Below are 25,359 nucleotides of genomic sequence, written 5' to 3' on the forward strand. Positions count from 1 at the left end.
GGATTTTTTTTTTCTCCTTAACTTCATGACCTCAGACATTACCCAAAGTATACCACTAGACTTATCTCACTACTGAGATAAGTGTTAAGTAAAATCTGTAAGTTAACTGAGTCCCATCCCCTTGGGCAGTGTGTAGTAGGATGAAGTATGGAGAAAGCCTGGAACTTGGGATCTGCAGGGGAGACAGAATGCTTCTCTAGGAGATAGATGACTCCAGTCTTGCCCTGGTAGCCCACCTTGATTTCAGCCACTACTGCACCAGGTGGATCTGGGAGATCAGACCCACCTCGCATGCTGTGGAACCTTTAACATTCTGCCCTGAGCCTTCATAAAGCATGCACACATAATCTGGATTTATTTTAATATGGAAAACATCACAAATTTGCATGTCATCCTTGGGCAGGAACCAGACTAATCCTGTCTGTGTCATCATAATTGAGAAGAAGATACAGTAGAAGATTTAAACACACCAATATCCCTGTCTTCAGAGAGACAGTGTGTCTTGACGCTGGGGGACGCAGCAGAGTCCAGTTCTGATGCCCACAGTAGCAACTTCCATCTTTGTATCAGGCTTTCCTGTTTTCCTATCTTGATGTCCTTCAACACTTATCTCTAAGATCATCTCCTCTCCAAGGAGTCAGACCCAAAGACTAGTCTTGTATCTGATCCAGCCATAGCAGGAACTTCTGCTTAGAAACCCTGCCTCGTGAACTGAGTCTATCAACTAGTTCTATTCCAGAGCTTTGCCAGCATCAAATAGCATGGAGAGAACAAGGAAATGAATGAGAAGAAACTTTGAACCAGATCTGAATACAGAAGTAGGAACCAAAGCTTGGTACTTGGGGACCAGAGACTAGGAGAAGGCAATGTGGGAGCAAAGCCAGTTCTTGTGACCAGCATAGTAAAGACATAGATTAAAGATATGGAGTCGGCAAACTGGAGATGACTGGTGAATACAGACAGACATTCCAAGATACTTCCCAGCATTTATTGAGGATTTAAGATAAACTCACATAGGTCATAATAGCCTCAACACTCCAGAATCTGGCTAGGGAATCAAGAAGCTGGTCCAAGGCCAGTTCTCTTGAGATAGACAACCAGGGAGGCAATGAAAATGAATATAACAGGGTATCACTCTATATAAATGTCAGCTATAAAGAATAGCCAAGGGTGAAGAAAGCAGAGCCAATAGGAAAGGCACAAAAATGAAAGATCAAAGACAGTGAAAGGAATAAAACCAGTAGGAAATCCACATGCAGCATATGTTCAACAACCAATTGAACTACATCCTTATTATGTCTGTGGACTGACCTCTGCTAGTGACACTCTAGTAAGAAGGTGTTCTTAATTAGTAATCAGTTTCATTGCTATAAGAATGGATTTTCTAGGGAAGTTAGAGGAAGTTTGTCACTGAAATGGGCTTTGAGGTTTCAAAGCCTCATGCCAGGCTTAGTCTCCCCTTTCTGCCTGTAGATCAAGATGTAGCTCTCAACGACTTCTCCAGCGCCAAGCCTGATCCCATGCTTCCTGACATGATGATAATAGAATAAGCCTCGGAGAGTATAAGTGAAAGGAGTTGCCTTGGTCATGGCATCTCCTCACAGCAACTGAACACTAAAGAAGAGTGTTTTGTTTCCTTGATTCCTCATATTGATGACTCTGCATTTATTATTAGTGTATTTAAACCAACCACAATTTGGCACTCCAAGGGAGGAATACTTGAGGTCATGGGAGGAATCTTTAATGTGGTTAGTTTAGTTTGGTGCCGGAGGTGAGGAATTTCTAATGTTTTCAGATCTACACAAGTCTTGATTAGAAACTACATTTGTGGCTACATAATTTAAGACTTTTCGACCTTCAAACTGAAAAAAGTGCCTCCTAACCTGTATTTTTATATCAGAAATCAAGCATTCACTAACAAATGACTTGGAACTTCCATGTTCCCAAAGTATTGATCTTGACTTGGTTGTCAAACTCTACTTATTATTTCTCTTCTGCCAAGATCTCTTAACTTCTGTCTATACTCAGTCCTGTTCTGTGCTGGGTCACATCTATCCCGGGCAAGAAGATTTTAAAGAGATGGAACCAGGTAAATCATGATGCCCTCCCTAAGCTCATGGGCTTATTTCAATTTCAAGAGTCCTCTTTGGGGAAAAAAATTACAAAATAATGAACAGAACTAGATGTCCATATGTAGAAGGATCGAGAGCAGGATTAGACTTAATCCACATTGGGTTCATGGTCATTCTCCCTTATTGTTTTAGTTTCCCTTTAATAGTGAACCTGTGGGTCTAGAGAGATGCCTCAGTGGATGATGAGCTCTTCAGATCACTGACTGCTCTTCCCAAGGTCCTAATTCAAATCCTAGCAACCAATGAGAACAGCTATAGTGTACTTATTTATAATAATAAATAAATCTTTGGGTTGGAGCAAGCAGAGGTGCTAAATTCAATTCCCAACAACCACATGAAGACTCACCACCATCTGTACAGCTACAGTGCTCTCATATACATAAAATAAATACATAAATCTTTAAAAAAAATAGTGAACCTGTCAGTGATTCCTGTGACACAACATCCAAGGTCTGTGCCACCCATGGCCACGCTTCTGCTTTCCTATGGCTTTTGCCAAGTTCGAGTTTCAAAAAGCATCATTCCACCTTTTTCGAAGTCTTCTTGGCACTGCTTTTATTCTCTATAGCTAATCTCCCACACAGACAATTCATCTTAGATAATCACGTACTTAAAATTCCTCATAGTATCCCAAGTGTGCTTAAAATAAGACCCAAGCTTATTATCATAGACAAGACTTTACATCAAGAGCAGTGGTTCTCAACCTCCCTAATACTGTGATCCTTTAATTCAGTTCCTCATGTTGTGGTGACACCTCAACTATAAAATTATTTTGTTGCTACTTTATAACTGTAATTTTGCCACTGTTATTAATTGTAGCATAAATATCCAATATGCAAGCCCTGTGAAAGGGTCATTGGATGTCCAAAGGGGTTGTGACTCACAGGAGGTTGAAAACTACTGTCATAGACCTTTGCTTCCTCTCCAGATTCATTTTGTACCACTCCCTCTTGCCCTTTTAACCTTTTTCTTTCTTTTTCTTTCTTTTTTTCTTTTTCTTTTTCTTTTTCTTTTTCGGTTTTTTTTTTTTTTTTTGTCACTTTTTTGCTCCATCTGTCTGGAATGCCCTGACCCACAACTAAGTCCTTTTTGCCACTCACATGACAAATGACAAATCCAATGTTTCCTCCTGTATTCTTTTTCTTTTGCTGTTACAACAAATCACCACAAATTTAATGGTTTGAATAATATTAATGTATTACAAATAGAATACAAATATATAGCAAATGTAATACATTGTATTGCAAATGTAAAACAAATATATTAATGTATTATAATTATAGAGATCACAAATCCAAAATGGTTCTCACAGGACTGAAGTCAAAAGGTTAGCAGAACTGTGATTCTTTTGAAGACTTTAAGGGAGAATCTATTTCCTAGACTTTTCAAGATACTGAAAACCTCCCTAATTCTTCAACTACTTCTTCTCCCTAAAGGTAGGAATGATCAATCAAGTCCTATAATCATTCTGACTTTTTCTGCTTCTCTTTTGGGAAGCCTTGTAAGTAGGTGGGATCCAGACAGTCTATTGTCTTCCCATATTAATGACATCTGTCATCTTAGAATCCCTCTTAAATTGTCCAGGTTCTGTGCATCAGGATAGGGACATGTGTAAAGACTCCTACACTTTGTATCACACAACTACAATTTCCCAAACACCTAACCTAATGCACTCAGTACTCCTCACTACCATGCTAGTCACCCTCAATTCCATCACCCAGCATTTTCTAAAATAGTCCAACCATTTTTAATCTGAAGGGGCAATTTTCCAAAGGACAAGGAGCTTACCTTGCCCATTAGAGCTAGTGCTGCACTAGAGTGCTGAGCTCAGCATATAACAAGAACTCCATGAACGAGCAAATAAAAGAGAGAGTTGGAAATAAGAGGATTGTATTTGCTACTCTTTGTATCAACATCAAAAAACACTTAGGAAAGCAACTTAAGGAAAGATTTATTTTGGTTCACAGTGTGAGAGTCCCTTCATTGTGACAGAGAGGTCATGGCAGAGGGACCATGAGACAACTGGTCACACTGATTTGTAGTCAGGAAGCAAAAAACAATGAATTCTACTGTTGAGCTCTTTCCCCCTTTTTTATTCAGCTAAGGACCCCAGTCCATGGAATTGTGCCACCCACATCTAGTGTGGGTCTTCGAATCTAAGTTAATCTAAAGATTTAACTCACAGGCATGCCCAGAGGTTTGTTTGTATGGCAATTCTAAGTCCCATGAAGTGGATAATTAAGATTAACTGTCACAAGAACCATCTGTTAAAAAAAATAAACGAGGATGGTGGTAGTGGTGCACACCTTTAATTTCAGCAGTTGAAAGGTGGCGGCAGGCAGATCTCTGAGTTCAAGGCCAGCCTGGTCTACAGATCAAGAGTCAGGACAGCAAGGGCTACACAGAGAAACCCTGTCTCAAAAACTGAAGAAAAAGATAGATAGATAGATTGATAGATAGATAGATAGATAGATAGATAGATAGATAGATAGATAGATAGATAGAACAGGTACACTTAAATACTTCATATAGATATTATACATTTTATTATATAGTTTAGGATTTCTTTAGTTTTTTTTTTTAGTTTAGGATTTTTTAATTGGCTAGGTTAAAATTCAAGGTTAGTGACTAAGGAATAATGTACTCCTCAAGTAACTTGATCTCACTAAATCTCAATCTCTTCATCAATGACATAATCATATTAATACCATTTTACTGGGAAGTTTTATGGATCAGAAGAATTTGAGGAAGATGCTTGGCACTGTGTCTTTCATAGTATTTACATGAATATCTATTTTTTTTACCAGCACCCTTTTTATGGATTGGAGAAACTGGGGCAAACTTTTTAAGAATATGGAAACCAATTCCCAATTTGAGATGAGGATAAATTTCAGCCAGGAAGTCATGAGCTTTTTGAAATAGATGTTGAGGTGGTCAAAATTTAATTTTCAGCATTGTTATGATAATTTTAAGGTAGTTTTCCATGTCTGGGAACTTCATCCTGATTGAGTCAATGGAAAAAAAACCTAAACTCAAAACAGCTACTATTTGTCTACGACTATCCTACTAAATAAAAGCCCATAACTATAAGACCCATGGAATTATGTTGTTTGTATATGTCTACAGGGTGGCTCTACATGTATCTAAACAAGTATTAGGAACACTATACAGGAAACATCAAATGCATAGGGCACCACTATGGACTGAGGGCTTGTGTCCCTTCACACACATGTGCTAAAGTCTTAACATCCAGGTATTTCAGTATTTGAGACTGGAGCTTTTGAGAAATTACGCTTAAATGTGATCATGAAGGTGATGTCATAACATCATTATTGTAATGGAAAAAACATGAGCTAACATGTTCTCTCTCTCTCTTCTCTCCTCTTCTCTCTGTCTCTGTCTCTGTCTCTCTCTCTCTCTCTATCTCTGTCTCTCTCTCTCTCCTTGTGTATACACAAAGAAGACATGTAAACATAAAACAAGATGGTAGCTTCCTGCCAACTAGAAAAAAGGTCTTGCCACAAGTGAAACTTGCTAGCACCTTGAGTTCAGAGTTCTCAGTCTTCAGAGGTTGAGGTGTCTGTGAGAAATAAATACACGTTCTTGCAGTCACTCCATCTGTGGTATTTTAAAACAACCTGAGATAAGAAGAGAGAAAAAATCAGCAATGACCTACAGAAAATTCTAAAAGACAAATCAGATAAATGTAGAAAATCCTGAGCATATTAGGACGGAGGAAAAAGAAGTCCTTTAAAGTTTATTATCAGCTGCAGGTAGCTTCCTAATACACATTTAGTAAAATGCTGAAAACTGACACTCTTTCAGTGACATGTGGGAATACCATTTGCTGATGTACTGTAACTTTATATCTGCTACTTACATGCTGTCCATTCTGACTAGTTGAATTATCTGGCCCCATCAGGTAATCAATATTTGTTGAATGAATAAATGTTGCCCTTCTCGTTGTGACCCTTAAAAGAAAAGTCCTTTAAAGGATGACGGCCTTTACCTGTGACTGAGAGAAAGCTAATATGGTTGTCCATGTAATCCAGACTCTGTTCAGTACCAACATTTCACAACCTGGGACTACCATGCTCTTAGAAGATGTTCTGTGTCCTCCAGTCCAAACTTCCTCCTAGAACTAGCAATTCCATGCTCTATTGTCTGCTTCTGCCTGGAGATCAGGGTCTTTCAGCTTTCTGTTCCTCTATGAGAATCTTGGCCATAATTTACAAAAGTCTTAACAATAGTACTAGTGTCTACTGGCCCTGATGTCATCTGTGGAGATAAGTACTGAAGGGGATAATATTCAAATGATGACCTTTTCCTGGAGGAAGAGAATTTTGCAAAAGAAACTGAAACCCATGAATACATTGATTCTCATTTCCTCCGACATATCAGGTAAGTCTTGTATAGGTTTGCTCTGCTGCAGGATGATAGGGAGCCTGCATTTCCCCCTGCACAGCTGACTGGTAGGAAAATATTCCCAGCTGCACTGCATGAGGACATTTTCTCCCCAAAACCCTGCTGAACTGCTGCTGACCCATTCTGCCTTGCCTGTGTACCCTACTAGTTCTCTGTCTGGGAATCGCAGTCAAAAACGCAGCTAATCATTTTATGCTCTACAGTTCATTGGTTTCATTAAACTCACTCCATCATGGAAGAAGCGCCTATGTGGGTAGAGCCTGGTGACTGTGAGTGCAAAATGGCAGTGCTTTTACTCTTCATGTTGACAAGTTCATGAGTATGGTTTACACAATATGGTTTAGAAGATGCATCCAAAACAACTACTGCTTCACCAGAGAAAATTCATACAGGACGGGTACTTTCCAAAGTCCTGAGAAACATTGAGACTAAGGACCTTTTAGACACACAGTACTGAACAATCAAAACGAACAGCTTAAACTCCACCATTAAAACACAAGACTTTTCAGAATTAAATGTTTATGAAAGTTTTACCTGAAACTAAATGACATATTCTGCCTGGTCACCATATTGTGAATAATATGAAAAGTTTGTGTTTAATAAGGTAGTCAAGGACATGATAACTAAATCAAGACCTTAAAGTTATTCAAGGATATGATATAATAGATACACATATAACCATCACCATCTTCACTACCATCACCATCACGATCACACCACCACCATCACTATCACCACCACCTCTATCACCACCATCACCATTACCAACACCACCACCATCACTACCAGTACTACTACCACCACCACCACCATCACTATCACCACCACCTCCATCACCACCATCACCATTACCAACACCACCACCATCACTACCAGTACTACTACCACCACCACCACCATCACTATCACCACCACCACTATCACTACCACCATCACTATCACCACCACCACCACAATCACCATTACTACCACCACCACCATTACTACCAGTACCACTACCACCACCACCACCATCATGATCTCCACCACCATCACTATCACTACCACCACCATCACTACCATCACCACCACCACTACCACTACCATCATCACCACTATCACAATCACCACCACGATCACCGCCACCACCATCACTGCCACCACCACCACCATCACCACCATTACCACTACCACCATCTTCACCACCACCACCATTACCACCACCATCACTATCACTACTATCACCACCATCACCTCTACTATCACCATCACCACCATCACCATCATCACTACCACCACCACCACCACCACCACCACTACCACCATCTTCAGCACCACCATCACCACCATCACCACCATCACCACCACCACTACCAGCACCACCAAAAATGGAGACAAAAGAGACAACGTTATTAAAATGTACAAATGATCCTTTGTGAATAGACTAGTATTCCATTAGAATAAGCAAACAAAAGCATAGCAAACGTTGACAAGTACCAGGAAACAGCATTAATAGGGACATACGAACCTCTGTTTCCTTTGACAAGTGAAATAATAAAGTAAATATATTAGAATAAGGAGGATCTATATAATTCAGCAAAGTTGAATATGTACACTCACAAAAAGAGACTATTTTTATTTCTCACTGAAAATCACTATTTTCAGAGGCAAACAAACATTTATGAAGATTGATGATTTATATTATCCCACAAAAATTTGATAATAAATTTCAACTGTTGATACCAGAGAGGCAATATTCTGTGCTATTAAAACAAAAGAAAAATTATGTAGCTAGTTTCCCAATTTATGTTACTGAGCTAATCCAGCCTGGTAACAATCATTGACAAATGTGTCACATAACTCAAAATGTAGCCGCAAAATTCAAAATATAATATTATAAATATAAGGCTTAGTAGTATAGCATAAGAAACAAATGTGTAGTGTACGATTAGCTTTATTCCAAGAATAGTAGGTAGATATGTAACCAATTTCTCCTCATAAGTTGAAAATAGAAAACTCTATGATCATGCTATTAGATGCTAAAAATTCATTTGATAATATTCTTAACAAGTCACAATAATACTTTTTATAAACGAGAAGTGAAGAAAAGTTACTTTCATGTTTCCAATAACCACAAAACAAACAATGATATGCTTATAATACAAAGATAAATTTACCTTATAGATTTTGTTATTTGACAGTCACAAAATTCTTCTCAGTGAACAAATTATTGTCTCTAATTTACCATGAGAAACTGCAGCACACAGAGAGAAGTTGGACACCAATACCTGGAAAGCAGGATCGAAGAATAAAATTATAGTCACTCTTCATTCAGACTTTGTTTCCTATAAGATCTATAAAGACAAATTGATTAAAACTTTTGTCTGTATTGTATACTGTATAGAGTAACATAATGTCTAACAATATCAACTTAAAGAAGGCAGGGATTAAAAACAGTATCTCATGCAGGGCGGGAGGCAAGGTGTCCTCAACTCACTTAACCAATACCATTCTTAAGTTTAGTTACCACATTACTCACAAAAGACTTTTCTTTTCACTAAAAGATATGCAAAAGAAATGAGAAAAAATCAAAGCTATTGCCATAAAAATCAACTAAATAGCTGGAGATATGGCTCAGAGGTTAAGAGCACTGACTGCTCTTCCAGAGGTCCTGAGTTCAATTCCCAGCAACCACATGGTGGCTCACAACCATCTGTAATGGGATCCGGTGCCCTCTTCTGGTGTGTCTGAAGACAGCAACGGTATACTCATATACATAAATAAATAAGTCTAAAAAAGAAAAAAATCAACTAAATACAAAGAAAGATGGTGACAAAGGAAATGAAGGGGGAAAAGATATGACACACAAAGAAAAGGATCAAAATAGCAAAAGCAGGTCCTTTCTTATCTGTAATTACATTAAATATAAAGGGATGAATCCCTTCTCATCAAAATAAAGGGATTAACTGTGGAGGTATTTCTTAGAGAACTTGCCTAGTGTAGACTCAAACCTGGTACTAGCCCAGAAGTGTTGGGGGAAAGGAGCAGAAACTGACAGAAACAAAACAGCATGTTCCAACTATTTGCTGTCTACAAGAGGCACACTTGAGATCCGAATGCCCACATGCAGGCATGCATACATGCACGCACACACACACAGACACACACACACACACACACACACCACAGGGGTGGGGCAGGAGAAACTGGTATGAACCAGTGTTCCATTAAAGCAATGTCCATACCAACAGCAATGAAAGACCAAGAGAAAACCTTAGACGCAGAAGCAGACTACCTTGGAACATGTACTATAAAAGAAACTTGACAAAATTTAAGGGAGAAGCAACATGAAATGGAAAACAATTTGTAGCATGAACAGGTATATTAAAAACATTCCTTTTTTTCTATATTACATAAGGAACCCAGATACAGAAGGAGAGGAAATACATTCACCTATTAGTGGTGGCAGAGCGCCATATCTTGAAATACAAAGAAGCACAGAAGCAAAAGACAAGAAATTAAATGAATATTGGTAAAATAACCACAAAACTGAGCTAATCCAGCCTGGTAACAATCATTGACAAATGTGTCACATAACTCAAAATGTAGCCGCAAAATTCAAAATATATTCATATATTCATTTCCATGGCTGCAAGGAAAGAGTAGGAAAGGTTGACTCTGGATCACAGGGTCACAGAGTTCAGTCTGTGGTCCCTTGTCCCTTTGTTCTGTTGCTTTGAGCTTATGACAGTACAGTCGATCATGGGTGCCCATGTTTTGAAGGAACTGGAGAACTAGGGAATTGGAAAAGAGGCAGATTTTTTTAAAGATACATTTAATTCTTTCAAATTCTTGTCTTTCCTTGAGTAATGGAAAATCCCCAAACAGTGTGAAACAAATCTAAGCACTTCGATGCCACTGAAAAATTCAAAAGAAGCCAGAACGTGGCCGTTTATGGCTGATCCAAAGCTTACAGGTGGACTGACAAACAATGAGAATGGTTAACACATTCCTGTCTTAAACAAACATCTTGGGCTTGAGCAACAGGGCAGCTCTTAGCTGACTAGAACTTAAACCAACTATAATAGGATGTGGTTAGTTATTTCTTCCTCAGTTTACACAAAAGGCAGAGACTGTGTCTAATTTGTGGATACATGTTTTTATGTCCACAGGTCTGCGCCACCTTGGCTCCACACTAATCCTCAACATAAGCCACAACATAAAAAAACATAAGCCAACAGATTCTCTCCAGTCTGCCCCCATCCCACCCCCCGGCCGGGTATTATTTCCTTATTCTCATTTTGTTAACAATCTCCCCATTAGCTAACCTTGGCCACCTTGCTATCCTCTGCTATCCTCTTGCTATCCTCTGACTTTATTTTTAAAAATCTTAAACTTTCTTCTGTTCTCTTTTTTGGCTCTTTGATTGGGAAGATATTCTAATGGGAGCATCTCTAACCTTAGGTCACTTCATCCAATGGTCCAGGTAGAGTGTGTGTGTGTGTGTGTGTGTGTGTGTGTGTGTGTGTGTGTGTAGTGTGTGTGTGTATGTGTGTGGTGTGTGTGTGTATGTATGTATGTGTAGTGTGTGTGTATGTATGTGTGTATGTATGTGTAGTGTGTGTGTGTGTATGTGTATGTGTAGTGTGTGTGTGTGTATGTATGTGTGTGGTGTGGTGTGTGTGGGGGGGGAGTATTTCTGCAAGGACATGTAGTAAAAGAGGCCTTTTTATTTTATGGTGGCCGGGAATCCAAAAGAGAGAGAGAGACTGCTGTCCCACAGTAACCTTCAAGGTCACACTTCCTCCCAATGTGTCCCATCTCCTAAAGGTTCTACCTCCTCCCTATGACACCACAAGCTAAGGCCCAAACCTCTAGCACATGACCTTTTGGTTACAATCCAAACTGTAGCAATTATAGTCATAAAAATAAGAACAGCCCAGTTTAAGTATATATTGGTGTCTTTGAAAAAAATCCTAAAATGGAGAAAATATAAAATTTACACACTTGAAAAAGCATAAGAGCAAACTGTATACCAGACAAAATTGGTAGAACATGATCAACTCATGACATAGCCTAGGTAAATGATTAAGCAATAAGGAATAAAGTAATCTGTTTTTGTACATTATGTCTTAATAAAATGTATAATTTTCTTTTTTAAAAAAAGGCAAATAATCTAGACAGGGGAGAAAACATCCTGTAAAAGATTTTTTAAATGGGATGAGGAGACAGCTCAGGCAGTAAGGTGCCTGCCACCAATGCAGAAGGACCTGAGTTCAAACCCCACCACCTATGTAAAAAGCCAGTCAGGCATCATACTCATGCCTACAGGCTCAACACTGGTAGGGGTAGGGGTGGATAGGCAGATCCCTAAGTTTTACTAGCTAGAGTCACTCACTAAGAATGCTTTTGTGTGTGCATGGGACCCAAGTTGAATCCACAGAACTCATATAAAAAAACTGAACCTGCCTGTAACTCCAGAATTGACAGAGGCAAGAGGATCCTGAAAGCCAGCAAGTTTCCTGTTCAATGAGAGTCTCTGTCTCTCAAGGCAATAAAGCAGAGAGTGATGGAGACACCCAACAGGCTTCTTCCTCTAGCCTTTGTTTGCACATACATTTGCATCACCCACCCATGTGTATGCGATACACACACACACACACACACACACACATAGACAACATACATATACACATACACCACATACACAATACACACACAACACATACACATGCAACACACACAATACACACAACACACACAACACACATATACACAACACACACAGGACATGTAACATACACATGAACCACACACACAGCATATACAACATACACCACATACCACACACACACAAAACACATACACAACACACATACACACACAACACACACATAGATAACACACATACACATGACACATAAAACATACACACGACACATACAACATACACACATACATGCAACACACACACCCCACATACACATTGGGTATGCACACTTGTGCTTTTGTCATTTACTGTGGCCAAGATAATAATGCAGTCTAAACGTCCACTGATGGATGAATAGGTAAAACATTATGATACTTGGAATCTTGCACAACACCTCAGCGTTCTGGTTAGTAATGGAGAGCATCAGTGATGGTACTCCATAACTTATAGTGAGGCTGGAAACTTCCTGTTACCTACTGTATCGTAACTGTCATGACCTCATAATGAAACGTACCAATCATGTCTGTGGGAATACAGATAGAAACTTATTCCCCAGCCAATGATTTAAAAGCATAAACAATTGTTTGAAATATAGAATACTCACCAATAAACAACCACCTTACTAGTTTCAGCTTGGTGGCACACACCTTTAGTCCTGGTACTCAAAAGTCAAGGGCAGGTGTATACCTGTGAGCTCAAGGCCAGCCTGGTCTACGGTGAGTCTTAGGCCAGCCAGGACTACACAGATAGACCTGTCTCAAAGAAACCAAACTAACTTATGTACAGTCTATTGAATGGATACAGAGATTTAGTTTTGTAAGGTGAGAAAGTTCTGGATATCTTTTCAATTATGGGCATTCAATAAATTGTATTCTCTTCATTTAAAATAGTTAAGTTGATAAATGTTGTGCATGTCTTATTATAATGTCGATTGTCTAGAGATATAAGTCTGTTCTCAACTCTAAATTTTATTTTTAAGTAAAAAATAGAGATTTGTCTATATGCAGATAAGGGCAGGTGAAAGATAAGGCTAGAGCCTATGATTGGGCAATGGAAAAAGAAGGGCTGAGAGTTTTAGAGATAGGACAGAGAGGAAAAGACAGACAGAAGGACAGAGAAGATGGAGGAATTGGACAAAACAGATCCACGTGGTCTGAAATAGCCACAGGAAGCTATGAATATCATAGAAGGGATAGAATAATACATGACAATCTGTCCAATCGAGGTGGGCAGCTTGTATCAATATCATTGGCTCTGAGTTCACTGTGTGGGCGTTTTGGGAGTTGAGAATTTACAGTTATAAATATGAGTGATAAATTAAAAGCCTCTAGAGCTTTTATTTTACAAATCTCTGGGTTACAGAGATTTGTGACAGCTGGCCATGGGGGTGGAGGTGGGGGAGGCGGGGGAGGCGGGGATTTGTGACAGCTAGCAGCAGGCGACTAGCCTGCAATGAACCACTTGGTGAACTGCTACACGAGGTTAGCCATGGGGCCAGGGAGACCAGCGGAGCCAGAGAGTAGCTGGTAATAGCATGGATTGATTTTTAATAAATAATTACACACAACAGAGACTCAAAGCAATGTGTGTGTGGTGTGTGTATGTGTATGTGTGTATTCCTTGTGACATACATTATAGTAACATATATACAAGTAACAGTAACATCTTCTTTGTCTTATGGTAGAATAACAGAACTGTTAAATCTAAAATGCTGTAATACTTCAGCTATAGATTTGTCTCTATCTTAATACACTATTACATTACCTCAATTTGTATTAAATTTTGAAAGTAAAAAGCTGTCCATCTTCACCCATTTGATTTAGGGTGTTGTATTTCATTTTTAATAAAAAGCAAGCAAAAAAGTGTCTTGAACTTTTTGGACAACTTTTAGGATCAATTATGTAGAGTGAAGATCATAAATAAGTAAAAAATTGAATATATGGATCAATTTTGGAAATATTGACACTCAGAAATGAGTCAATGTGTCAGCTTGGCCAGACTGCAGTGCTCATGAACTCTATCGAACACTAGCCGAAATGTTTCCTTGAAGTAACTATAACATGAAAGGGATGCTATAATCTAAGTGGGCATGAGTTAGTCACGTGAAAGGCATTAAGAGCAGAATTGAAATATCCCTGAGCAAAACATCCTACCTGTGGTTGCATGGGCTGAAGTTCCATTAACACCCAAGGGCCCCTTTATCTTCTGATGCCTATCCTGTGGATTTAAGACATTTAAATGTCTTGCAATAAGAAATATGTTTGTGTATAGGTATCTGGATATATATGATGCATATGATTTGAACAATATCAAACTTTGCCATCCATGATCATAGCCTGTCTTTCCATTCATCTAAATCTTCTTTTTGTCTATAAATTTGCAGAGATCTGCCTGCCTCCGAGGTGGTTACCACCATGCCCACCTTCTTTAAATGTTTTTAGTAATACTTTGATATGTTCCAGAATACAGATTTTACATTCCTTTTGCTAAACTTTTCTAAGTGTTTAAATCCCGTGGTGCTATGGTAATGAGAATTGTCCTAAAAATTTCACTTTGAATTTGTTCTCTGTTTCTCTGTATAAGTCTAATTTAGATTTGCATATCAAGTTTTATATCATGTAATCTTGATGAAATTGTTTGTTCTAATAGTTTGTAGTGAGCTCCTTAATGTTATTATGTTATTTTAACTAAGAGGTTTGAGTCTTTATGAGGAAAAAAGGAAATCGATGTTTTAAAAGGTTGAGTTGGGAGCAAATAGAGAATGAGTATCATGGTCTTACTCATGAATAGATATGGACAAGGACACTTGAGGCAAGAAGGATGTAAATCCACTTCAAGTAGATCACGAGTAGCACCATCTTCTGCCACCTCCTAAGAAGGCGGTTTCAAGCATCTGGAATATACTCAATACAGGGTTAGGAGCAAAAGGAACTCAAAAAAATTGAGTTCTTATCTTTGCTCTTCCAGAGTTTAAGTATGTCCAAACCATCATGTTATCTATGGAGGACATGTTCCAAGACCTCAAAGCGGTACCTGGCACTACTCCTAACACCAAGCCCAATCCCCACACTGGTTTTTGTGCTTAACATTCCTAAGATAAAGGTTCATTTGTAAGTACAGTATAGAATAAGCCACATTAGTAACAGAATAATTATGACTATAGAGTAATATAAATTATTTCATTACATTACTCAGAATGCCATACAAGTTAAAAAAAAAACTTATGAGTTGGTTATTTCTGGAAATTTCCATTTCCTGTTTTTGGACTCTGGTTGACCGCAGGTGACTGTGAGGCTGTGTAAGACAGAACCACAGATGGAATCTGGAAAGAGGTGGGCGGTGGGGGTCGGGAAGGGTTACTGTACAAGGCAAAGGAAAATTTAAGCACCAGCCATGCCTAGGTAAAAGCAGCAATGGTGGGGTCCCTAAAAGAATGGGTGATTCTCCAGGAAGGGCTGAAGACTTTTGACTTGGACCTGAATGAGTTATGATTAAGATTACAGTAAGCAAAGATTTTCAGAAAGAAGGGAAGGGCTTGGGGGATGGAAATGCAGGAGTGATAATGTATATAGGACACATACATGATCAGCACATCATGCTGAGCTCTGCCCATCAGCATGGTCAGTGGGTTTCAAGTTTGGAGCAATAGCCTGAAGCCCTGGATAGGACTCGATGGATAGCTGTGCCTTTCAAGCCTTAAGTGACTATTGAAAATGCAGATTATGATTCAGCAAGTCCTGGTTAAGAGTCTACATTCAATCTAGCTCCCATGAGAAGCCAATGATGACACTTTGAGGCACTAACTTGGAAGTTAGTGGGAACCACTAAAAAGATCACGGCAGCCAAGTATCGGCCTGTTTAAGGCCATCTCTGGAATGCACAAGCACAGTGCAGGAGTTTTAAGAGCTAGATAACCTCAAGAGCTCTAAGACTCCTCCAGCAGCATCCAGTTGCAAAAACAGAAGGTGAATTTGACTGGCACTGAGTGCCAGCTGCCTTCCCCCAGGGAATCCCTTTGGATTGTCCTGAGAAGGAAAGGTGTGCACCGTGTGACCATCTGGACCTTCCCTTTGAGCAGCTTACAGGCTCCTGAACTGTAGATCCAGTCTCGTAGTCAGGCCCCTTTTCTTTCTACCACTTTGAAGCTGATATTAGTGAATATTCTAGAATTCCTATTGAAGAACTTCAGCGTAAAAGAAGGGAGATAATGAAAGGGAGGGGGGAAAAGTCAGAGTTTTCTTTCTTTTTTTCCAAGAGAACAAGACCTTAACGTTTCAGGGGCCCTGCATCCACCTGCAGCCTGCCTGTGGATGAAGATCATCTGTTTATCTAAGTAGCCCTTGTTTTGCAACATCATCCTAGGGCAGGGGTTCTCAGCCTGGGCATTATGACCTCTTTGGAGGTTGAAGACCTTTACACAGCGGTCACCTAAGACCACCGGAAACCATAGACATTTATATTACAATTCGGAACAGTAGCCAAATTATAGTTATGAAGTAACAATGAAAATAAGTTCATGATTGGGGGTCTTAAGGAACTGTATTAAAGGGTCACAGCATTAGGAAGGTTCAGGACCACTGCCTTGGGGGTCTTCCTTGAACTTGCACGTAAACTCAGTTACTCTAAGCTACGATACCATTTCTGAAATTACGCTTTTTCCAACAATTATAAGAGCCATGATGGATAGAGAAACAATGTTAATTGCAGAAAATAAAAGGCAAAGAAAGCATCATTATATTTCAAACTCTAATAATCAACACTGATGCTGACCTGTGAACATCTTAACACCCTTCCTGCTTTCTTCTTCCTTCCCAGTCCTTTTTCCAGAGCTGGTTGCTGCGTCCTGCTCATGTCTCTTAGTGTTAAAAATATAGTGGATGTTTTCTTTCTTCTTTCTTTTTTTTTCAAGAGAACAAGACTTTATTTTAAGTTTGGGAGCTGGGAAGATGAGATGGCTCAGTGCTTAAGAACCCCTGGTTGCACCCACAAGGCAGCGGGGACCGATTCAGAAAGCACATCCATGAAGGAAAAAATGAAGGGAACTCTGACCAAACAGCACTGGTGCCTGGAGACTCCAGATAGGCTTTTCTGCCCTAGACCTGTGCCAGCCAATCAGGGAAACCAACCTGGTGTAGACACCACACTCAAAGAATCCCAAGAGCATCTAGCTAACAATTGTTTACAACAATTTCAAGGCTAATCCATTTTACCCAGAATTATAATAGCATTCAGGCATGGTGCTGGAAGTATGTCAAGTGGGGACTAAGCCTTTAGTGTCACTGCACACTACCAGCACACTTCAGCCTCTGGAAGATGGAGGCCCACACCCTTGGTGTGCTAATAGCCAGTTTGGGCTGACAGCCTGTTAAAACCAAACCGAGCCCTCCCCCAATCTGATTACATACAGTGTCTATTACAGAAATTGATCAGGATCTGTGAGCGGAACCCACGGGAGTCTTTCTTTCTTTCTTTTTTTTTTTTTTAAGATTTATTTCTTTGTTTTATGTAAGTACACTGTAGCTGTCTTCAGACACTACCAGAAGAGGGCATCCAATCTCATCATAGATGGTTGTGAGCCACCATGTGGTTATTGGGATTTGAACTCTGGACTCTGGAAGAGCAGTCAGTGCTCTTAGTTGCTGAACCATCTGTCCAGCCCTGGATGTTTTCTCTCGATATTATTATTATCTTAAAAATCAGTTGTAGGGGGGCGATGAGGTGATCCAGAGACAACTGGATTCTGAGAGATTCTGTCTCAGAGAAATGATGCAGAGAGATAGGAGAAGACATCCTCATCCTCCTTACACCTGCACATGCACACACACACACATACACACACACACACACACACACACACACGAAAAAAATTAATCTCTTGAAAATCACTAGTTATGAAGCTAAACAGACTTCTCCGAATAATATATAAAAACGTTCTGCTTCCTACATTTTGCTGCATTTCAAATCAAATAATATGGCATGCAACTAGGTTTAGAAAAAAAAATAGGTTTTGGATGTTACATATTATCCTGTCAAACTGTTACATCACAATTGACTTAATCCATCTTTCTTAACAAGAAGGTTCTTGTAACAAATGCTCCCCGACTCTGCAATCAACACCCTTCTAGCTTTTAGAATCAAGTCCAGCCACTAATGGAGATTCCAGTCCAACCAAGTCAGATATAAACAAATCGTGACAAGGTAATGAATAGTGAATTCTTTTCACAGAAGCAACACTGTGAGAAAAGAGCTAACATGGCTGGGGAGGGGACCAGCCGCAGGACTAAGAAGTCACAGACGGCCAGAGTAAATGGAGAAGCAGGCCATGCAAGCACCTGAGAGAAGCATCACAGGCCTTGAAGAGTACGTGCAAAGGCCCTGTGACAGGAAGAAGTGAGGAGAGGAGGTCCTGTGACAAAGCATAGAGCCGCAGAGAATGCAGCAGGCGAAGTGGAGAAGCAAGGTTGTTGTTGATCTAGGCCTGGAAGACCGCAGTAAGGGGTTGGAGATGATGGTTCACATGATAGGAACCCATCAAGACAGAGCTAGATCTAATTTCCTCTGTGAGGGATAACTTTACACCTCAACCTCAACAGCCCAGACAATGTCAAGGAAACCTGGAGAGGAGTTCTAGAACTGTAGAGTATGAAAGTCAGTTTTAAGAATGGAAGATCCAGGGCTGGAGAGATGGCTCAGCAGTTAAGAGCACTAACTGCTCTTCTGGAGGTCCTGAGTTCAATTCACAGCGACCACATGGTGACTCACAACCATCCATAATGTGACCTGGTACCCTCTTCTGGCCTGCAGGACTATATTTAGTACAGAACACTGTATATATAGTAAATAAATCTTTTCAAAAAAGGAAAAATAGGAATATCCACAAGTCATTGAGGAGAATACTTCTATCATGTTCAATGACTCAACAGATTAGTACTGTTGTTGTAGCACAGGAAACATTAAGCAAAGAATATTAACACAGATTATGGGAAAAATAAAAATCAATAGCCAGTAAACAAACACAAATATGTTCAACCTCAATTATAATTTAAAAAAAAATACAAATGCATTGACAAGAGTGTAAAAGAATACAAAACCCGAAATGCAGTTCTAGAGTGAATTTTTCTGTTTAAAATTCCTATTGGTTTTCCGTCTCTTGTTTTTGGAGGGCTGTTTTTGTTTTGTCTTTGCCACGTGGTTTCACTGTGTCGCTCAGACTGGCCTCACACTTGTGAGCGTCCTCCATCCACCCGTAAGCTCCAGGACTGCACACATCTCCACACGTGGCAGCTTTTCTTCACAGTCTTGTTTTCATGCTCAATATAAACCAGACCTCAGCAAGATCCTTTCTGACTGTTCCATTCGTTCATTCGTTTGTTTGTTTGTTTGTTTGTTTGTTTGTTTGTTTTTAAATCAGAAACTGTTTCCTGGTCATAATTTGAATGCAATAGCTTTTTGGAATCTCAGATTATATAGTTAGTGCTTGACATAAAGTTTTGTATCAGGAACATTTCTGAACTTAGACACCTAGTTCCTGCTGTGTGTGTGTGTGTGTGTGTGTGTGTGTGTGTGTGTGCACATACATAAAATATTCTCAAGTTCTAAGAACACAGACATCTTCCTGGCCTATGCAGTAAGCTGAAGTAAATGTGGTCATTGTGCTGTGAACATAAAACAGGAACTGGAGCACACACAGTCCTGCTGGCACACACCTGCCACGCACTGCCTGAATAAGACTCTTCCTGGTTGTGAGGCTCTGTCTCCCTTGTGAGAGTCTCCATTAACTGTGGCAAAATAAGAGCTGCATTTTTCAACGTGCCTATCTTTCTCAAGTTTACGTCTTTTCATCGATCTCCTCACCCACCGTGATCTCCTCACTCTCTCTCTGTTCCTCCAGCATTCCCAGATTGCACGCAGAAAGATCTGCATGTTCCAAGAATAGAAAAGGATTCTTCTTCTCCAAAGTAGCATCACAGGTTAGTGACTGATGAACGTGGCCCCTTGTCTTGTGAAATAGAAGTGGAAGAAGACAGGACAGCTGTCTTGTCAACAAGAATGGTGGATTTTCTAAAAGGCACTGAAGAGATTAAACTGGCGTGTGAAAGAGAGTTGGTGCTCAGTGGTCCAGTGCCATATGGAAATAGGCTAACTTACGTCAGTAGGACTAAGATGCTAAGGGTCTCACTGCCAACTCGGTGAATAGGTTTCGTGTAACATAGGGATGATCTCAGGGCTCGCACAGTTAGTGGGGGATTTGCCTCTGCTTTCAACACTGGCTTTGTGTCAGTCAGACTCCGAATGGTTTGGAGTGTTTGTTATGTTTGTTTGTTTTAAGACAGGATAAGGGTCTCAATATGTAGCCCTGACTGTCCCATAACTCACTATACAGACCAAGCTGGCCTTGAACTCACAGAGATGCTCCTGCCTCAGCCTCCAGAGTGCTGGGATTAAAGGCATGCACCACCACACCCAGCTGAGTGGGTTCTTTTCCATCAAAGTTGTCTTTCCCTAGCAGCACCTTACCTCTCTGTCTCCAGTTTACTTCTGCTCCATGATGGCTTAGAAATCAGACGACCATACCTACTAAGCTGTGTGTCCCAAATAAAACTCAGGAAAATTCTATAGTGTGTCCCTTAGTTGTTCTCTGACACAGCCTTGGGAGGTCTAATACCCTTGGTAGAAAGATGTCGAACTAACTCAATAGTCGTGTATCCATCCATCCTTCTGCCCATCCATTCATTAATTTCTCATTTTTTTTGTTTATTCAATTCCATTCTGAAACAATGAACCAGTGTTCCATTCTCTATGCCAGATACTCAGCACACAATCATAAACAGAACATGCACCCAGTCTTCATAAATATAGAGTTTGGAATCAATTATTGCATGTGGCTATTGTACACTGAGCTTTCAAGATACCCCGACAGCATAAAATAGCAACTAATTTACACTGATGAGCTCAGAATTCATACTTCAAAAAGAAAAAGAACCAATATTTCAAAGGTGAATTTCAGCCAGGAAACCATCATAGCGTTCTTAGAGGCAAGAGTCAGAAGCTGTCTGGGGAAGAAGTTGTCTCTGGCTGGGGAAGTCTTCTCTGCAGACAGACAGTGGCCATACATGGCCTCCCTTTCTGAAGCTGCCCTGAAACACTCCATCCCTGATTGCCCCTCCCTCCTCTCCCCCCCCCCATCATCTTCCTTCACTGGACGTTTTGATGCTGGAGGAGGGTGTGAAGACAGTAATGGGACGTTTGAGTTTGTACCCTAATTGGTTGAGCCACACAGAATGAAAATGTTTCTGTGATGTAGGAGCTCTCTTCCAAGAGGTTGCAGGAGTTGGCTACTGCCCCCCCCCCTTTCAAGAATGAAACACTGAAAAGTGGGCTTGGTAGCAAGTCCCTATAGTTTAGTCTGTTAGGAAAGCTAAGGCAAAAGGATGCTTGAGCTTAGGAGTTTGAAGCCAGTGGGGACAAGAGAGTAAGAAGGGAGATGGAAAGAAGGAAGGGTGGGAGAAACAGAGGGGAAGGGAAAGGGGAGGGGGGAGGGAGAGGGGAAGGGAAGGAGGGAGAGAGAGAGAGAGAGAGAGAGAGAGAGAGATTAAATAAGAGCCCACACTGAGCAGTCTTGAGTTAGAAGAGATACTAAGATGTGTGAAAGTTTGCATGAGATAAATATTATGTCACTAGCAGAGCCAAGTCCGCACACATTAGTTTAGGAAACTCTGAGGTCCCCACCCCACCCCCTTTGTTTCTTCTTACAGTTCCAAATGTTACACGGCCAAGTGAAAAGCCACCCTCTCCTCATCCCCGCTCCCCTCCAACCTCCCTCCCACTTCGCATTTGTTTGTGCAAAGATTACACTCCGTTGCCTGTCCCTGAAGAGCTCCCGACAATAACCAGGGCAATGGGCTAAATTGTTTCATAATGAAAAGAAAAGTTTAGGAAAACATTGAGCAAGCAAACTGGAGGTTTCTTCTGAAGTGAGAGGCATCCCATAACATGGCCTCTCAGCTCCCTAGACAGGCCATTCGGGGGCCCATACCGGGGCCAGAGGAACTGTAACATGAGGTCACAGCTGACCATGTGAATGGAGCTTAGCCAAGAAAACTCTTTGAAGGTATTCCTTCTGGCGACTGGACGGATTGTCTCCTGCAGTTGAAGCAAACATAGATAAAAAGCTCTTAGGAAAAGCCACTGCACGTGGAGCAAGAATGATAAACTGCCTGCTGAGTCCTGTCGCTCCCTGCTGGCGGGCGGCCATGTTTCTCCAACTAGTGCCTACAGTTACTCTAAAGTCCAAACCGGAAATTATGTCAAAGCGTCTTTCTGCTTCATAAGAATCCAGAAATTGGAAATATAAATCTAATAATAATTGAAGAGATGGTTTTTCCTGCTTCACCAATATGACTTCGTCCTCCACCTGACAAACGTTCCCCACCCTCTCACTTGCAAGTGAGTGCAGCCGACCTACCCTGCTAAGAGGATCGGCTCATCTCTGCTTACACCAGGGTGTAAGTCCCCTTACACCAGGGGACTGCTCCTAGCTGCTCCACACAGCTCTCTGTCCCACCGTGTTCACTCACTTCTCCAGCGATGTTTGCTTCAGAGAGCTGGAAAACTCAGAGTCCCAGCTAATAAGATTGGTGATGCTTATGGATTACAGATGTTCCACACTGCAGAGGTATAAGAAAAGGACATCGACTCCAAACTTTTCACTCCATGTCCAATCTTTTATCCTCGTCTTGGCTATGTGGGGCATAAGGGTCACTAAATAACACTTGGGCCACACAAAAATCCGCTGGCTGTGCTAGACACAGGCTCTATGCCTCCGTTGACCAATCTCCCAGCTGCCTTAGAGTCCTGTCCACTGAGTGGGTGATAAAAGGCCTGCCCTTCAATCTAGACTTCTTCCATAGGGTATCTCTCCCTCACCTGTATCAGCTCACAGAATCTTTCACATCTAAAGTTTTGCACATTATTCCCTAGTATCCACATAACATATTCACCTTCCTCTCCTACCTGGTGAATGCCTCCCAACCTTTTAAAGTCTTCTTCTCAAAGTTAATTCCTTCCTCCTTATTCTCTTCCCAGAACTCTCACCTAGTATTAAGCATTGTCTTCCCCTCCTCCCCCGAGTTGTCCAATTCTTCATTCTGTCCAGAACCTAACTGTATGTAGTTGACTGTGGTACCTGTGTGGCTCTCAAGCCCTGGCAAGGAGAACCTGTCATAATCTTTATTTCCTATTTCCCAACTCTTTGCCGATCTCTCTATGGGAGCACCATTAACACTGGGCACTGAAGGTGAGGAACTTAGGGGTTCCTGGGTTGACTCAGCATGGCTCCCTCTCATGTCTGGCCTTGACCAATCTTTTGCTCACCTCCTCTCCATCCCTATTTTATCTCCTCACCTCTCAGGCAACTGGTAACCAAGATCAGTAGAGTCCAAATCCTAAAATGTCTCCTGTGTATGTGTCCTCTTGCACATATTCACTACCCCTAATTTTAGGCCCACAGAACTTCTTACCTGTTCCACTTCAGTCATGTCTTGTCAGATTTTCAGTCTACAGTCCATCCTCTACTAACAAATCATTCAAAGATACAAACCTGAGCTTGACGCTTTAGGACTCCCCTGGCTCCCTATAATTCAGACTGAAGACTGAATTCCTCACCGTGCCGAACTCTTCACAGTTTAGCACATCCCGACCTTTCGATTTGGACTGCAGAGCTTTTTAACCTATCTTCCAGCATAGAAAACTTCCTTGAGCTTTTCCAACGTGAGCTCCCGCCATGTGGTCTGCAGTGCTGTGTGCTGCCCCCTGATCACAAGACTACACGCTCTTTGATTAGTCAACCAAAACTTCTACATGAAGATTTTTTTTTAAGATTTATTTATTTATTTTATGTATGTGAGTATACTGTCACTCTCTTAGACTCGCCAGAAGAGGGCATTGGATCCCATGACAGATGGTTGTGAGCCACCATGTGGTTGCTGGGAATTGAACTCTGGTCCTAGTGTTGTTAACCACTGAGCCATCTCTCCAGCCCCCTACATGAAAAATTTAAGTGAAATCCATCCATTGCCTCCTTATCCAAGTAACAGCACAGGAGTGAAGCAGGACGTGGGGGAAACAAGGACAGGACTGGAACAATGAAGAAGAGGCTATCCAAGACATTAGAGGGGAAAAGCAAAACAAAATGAAATAACAACAAACGAGGCAGGTCCTGGCAGCTGTTGGAGGAAAAGGACATGAAAACAAGAAAATTACAATATCCAGTGTATTTGACCACATGATCCTCAAAGGACCGTGGATGAGTCAGATTATGATACAGACATCCTGTCTCCCCAGTGAGACCTTTGGAGTATTCGTCTGGACAAGATTTTACCTGATGTATATGTACTAATCCCCAAAACAAAAGTCTCATTGTGAATTGTCTTGACCAACAGGAGACTGCAGCTAACTGTAGGGAGTTGTTTTTAGGGCTCATGATTCTTATCACTGAAATGTGCCAAAAAGAGCTAAACACTTCAAGAACAGAACACTGGTTGAACAGAGTGAAAGCAAAACACAAGGGCAACTGGACCAGTTAAAAGGCGCCACATGAGTTTGATTCTATGTATAACGTTCTCTACACAACTGTACTTATCCCTGGCCTCAACAGCTAACCAAACTGTTAAAAAATATGTTGAAGCCCGGCAGTGGTGGCACACACCTTTAATCCCAGCACTTGGGAGGCAGAGGCAGGCAGATTTCTGAGTTCGAGGCCAGCCTGGTCTACAGAGTGAGTTTCAGGACAGCCAGGGCTACACAGAGAAACCCTGGCTCGAAAAAACAAAAAAAAACAAAAAAACAAAAAACAAAAAAAAGTTGAAAAAAATGACTCTTAGACAAGTGTAGCTCTCATCCCTCCCCAAAGAAGCATTTTTTGTAGCCATAGCAGGAGACCATTACAGAAAGCCACAACCCTCAAAATGCAGAAAGTAACTGACTGAGGGGCTCTTAGGGTTTTATTGCTGTGAACGGACACCATGACCAAGGCAGCTCTTATAAAGGACAGCATTTAATTGGGGCTGGCTTACAGAGGTTAAGTCATTACCATCATTTTGGGAAACATGGCAG

At 40.8% G+C, this 25,359-nt stretch overlaps 1 non-coding gene across 1 annotated transcript; it reads right to left on the bottom strand.

Moving 5' to 3' along the window:
• Positions 1 to 358: 358 nt before the first annotated feature.
• On the bottom strand, positions 359 to 464 carry LOC127667210 (U6 spliceosomal RNA). Its single transcript, XR_007973846.1, has one exon. It is a non-coding gene; the product is annotated as a U6 spliceosomal RNA (small nuclear RNA).
• Between the last annotated feature and the right edge of the window lie 24,895 nt (positions 465 to 25,359).

The sequence above is a fragment of the Apodemus sylvaticus genome, chromosome 16, assembly GCF_947179515.1.
Source record: "Apodemus sylvaticus chromosome 16, mApoSyl1.1, whole genome shotgun sequence".
Taxonomy (NCBI): Eukaryota; Metazoa; Chordata; class Mammalia; order Rodentia; family Muridae; genus Apodemus; species Apodemus sylvaticus.